The sequence below is a fragment of the Physeter macrocephalus genome, chromosome 2 (genome assembly GCF_002837175.3).
Source record: "Physeter macrocephalus isolate SW-GA chromosome 2, ASM283717v5, whole genome shotgun sequence".
NCBI lineage: Eukaryota > Metazoa > Chordata > Mammalia > Artiodactyla > Physeteridae > Physeter > Physeter macrocephalus.
The window spans coordinates 109,856,079-109,859,128 of record NC_041215.1 but is presented as its reverse complement, the minus strand read 5'-3'; the positions used below and the strand labels follow the sequence as shown (position 1 = coordinate 109,859,128).

At 39.8% G+C, this 3,050-nt stretch overlaps 1 pseudogene; it reads left to right on the top strand.

Moving 5' to 3' along the window:
- LOC102984685 (60S ribosomal protein L6-like) overlaps positions 1–549 on the top strand; it is a 1,547-nt pseudogene extending 998 nt beyond the window's left edge.
- Positions 550–3,050: the final 2,501 nt, after the last annotated feature.

The following is a 3,050-nucleotide window of genomic DNA, read 5'->3' as shown; positions in this document are numbered from 1 at the left end:
CAGGAATAAAGATGCAGACGTAGAGAATGGACTTGAGGACACGGGAAGGGGGAAGGGTAAGCTGGGACGAAGTGAGAGAGTGGCAAGGACTTATATACACTACCAAATGTAAAATAGATAGCTAGTGGGAAGCAGTCGCATAGCACAGGAAGATGAGCTCCATGCTTTGTGTCCACCTAGAGGGGTGGGATGGGGGGGTGGGAAGGAAACGCAAGAGGGAGGAGATATTGGGATATATCTATATGTATAGCTGATTCACTATGTTATAAAGGAGAAACTAACACACCATTGTAAAGCAATTATACTCCAATAAAAATGTTAAAAAAGAAATTTTTTTTTAAAGAAGCTGCGTAAGCTCAAGCACCAGGAAGGTGAGATCTTAGACACAGAGAGAGAGAACTACGAGATTACAGAGCAGAGCAAGGTAGATCAGAAAGCTGCGGACTCACAAATTCTGCGAAGAATCAAAGCTGTTCCTCAGCTCCAGGGCTACCTCCGCTCTGTATTTGCTCCACAAATGGAATTTATCCTCACAAAGTAGTGTTCTAAACTTCTTACAAAGAACCTAATTAAAGAACTGACCCATTTGAAAAAAAAAAAAAAAGCTGCCAGGATATATACAACACAGGGAATATAGCCAATATTTTGTAACTATAAATGAAACATAACTTTTAAAAATTGTGGGGCTTCCCTGGTGGCGCAGTGGTTGGGAGTCCGCCTGCTGATGCAGAGGACACGGGTTCGAGCCCCGGTCTGGGAGGATCCCGCGTGCCACGGAGTGGCTGGGCCCATGGGCCATGGCCGCTGGGCCTGCATGTCTGGAGCCTGTGCTCCGCAGCGGGAGAGGCCGCAGCGGTGAGAGGCCCGCGTACCACAAAAAAAAAAAAAAAAAAAAAATTGTGAAACACTATGTTGTACACCTGATACTTATATAGTATTGTACCCCAATTAAACTATACCTCAATTAAAGGGGGAGGGCAATTCAGGAAAATATTTATAGCATATGTAGCAAAGGGCTAATTTTCTTCATTTACAAAGAGCTCTTAGAGATATGTCTCCCCAAAAGGAAAAATTGACATGGGATATAAACAGGTTAAGTCCAATTTAAAAGATGTGCACTAAGAGATGGGCCAAGATAGTGGAGTAGAAAGACCCTGAGCTCACCTCCTTTCATGGGCACACCAAAATTACAACTATTTACAGAACAACCATCAGTGAAAAAGGCCAGAACCTACCAGAAAAGATCTTCTACAACTAAAGATATAAAGAAGAAACCACAACCAGACACAAGAAAAACCTTCTGGCCTTCCCCTCTGTACCAGGAAGGGCAGATCGATTCTCAGTCATCGGAGAGAGCAGTAGACTCTTATCAGCCCGGAGATGGAGCCAGAGAAACCTACAGAAAAAACCTTGCTAAAAACAACCCTTATTTTCCATTAGTTCCCTTTATATATTTACCTTTCCACAATTTGCCATCTCCTAGAAGCCCAACGTGCTTTTCCTTTGTTTTGTCACTACTCTAAAAGTTTATTGTTCTCGATTAAGATGCGGAGCCTGTGCTCCGCAACCAGAGAGGCCACAGCAGTGAGAGGCCCGCGTACCGCAAAAAAAAAATAATAATAAATAAATAAATAAATTTATTTTTTAAAAACCATACTAGGCTAAGTTATTAGCATGTAAGTAGAGTAAAATCAAATTTACCTGACAGTGGAGCCTCTTCTCCACTTCTATGCCATTGTTCACACATCCTCTTGAAACATTCTTTCCTCCTGCCTTTGCTTCTTTGTTTCTTCTTCTTTCTTTCTTTTTTTTTTTTTTTTGGTTATTACAGTTTTTAAATTCCTTTTTTCCTACTAATTTCAAAATTATACTTTATATTTTTATTCTTTTATTATCCTTAGGTCATGCCCCTGTACCTCCAAAAAATGTTTAATCAGTATCTCCTTTCCTCTTCCAAACTCTACGAAGTTTCGGCATGCTTTAACACCAATTACACAACCTCTTTTTCTATGTTACGGTTGTCTTTTAACTTAATTTCACCTCATTTTAATTTTCCTCCCCTTTCATTAGTTTTATTTTGTCTGCTATAGGCAATTATTCAGGTTTACCACATGCTTACCAATCGTTTTGCTCACCATTGCCTCTTGCATCCCAATCCTTCCTTCTAGGTTTCAATCTTTTCTTAGAGTGAAGTATGTCTTTCAGTAGTTCTTTCAGCAATGGTTTGTGAGAAGTAAATTCTTTCAGCCTCTTTATCTGAAATACCCTTATTTTATCCTCACTCTTTAGAGATTGCAAGAGCAAATGTTTTTCACTTAGTGTACATAAGAGTGATCTGAGGGAATTTGTCAAATGCAGATTTTTGGGGTCCTTAGAGATTCTAGTTTAGTAGTTTGGGAAGGGATGGGATAGGATTAAATCTTTTCAATTACCACTCCAAGTGATTCTGATGTAAATAGGTCAAGGCCACACTTTGGGAAGAAATAGGTCTATAGACAGAGGGGTGCCATGGAAAAGATTTTTAGTTTGTTTTTTACATTTTTTCCTTATAAAATTTATACATACACATTAAAGGGATTTTAGAAAAATGAGAAAGAAAAAGTCATTTAATTATATCCAAATATAATTGCTGGTAATATTATTTACAACTGATGTTCATTATTAGCGGATTCCAAATTTTCAAACGCACCTACTCCCTAAAATTTATTTGGAACTCCAAAATCAATACCTGTGGACATGCACACAGCGCTGAAAATTTTGAGTGGCCTATTGGACCTGCACTGGTTCCAGATGAGGAAAGGCACACGCTGCCTTCTGGCTCAGCTCTCGTGCAGAAGTGGCCATAAGATGGAGCCGGTAGGGGGCAGTGTGGTGTAGCGAAAGAAGCTCCAGCTCCGGGATCACCTAGACAGGACTTGAATCTCAACTCTGGTTCCTGTGACTGATGAGATGGTCTCAGGCAAGTCACTTAACACCGCTGAACCTCATGGTTTTCTACCATGATGACTTGTTTTTAGTATTTAAGATTATAATCTATGTGAGAGACGTAT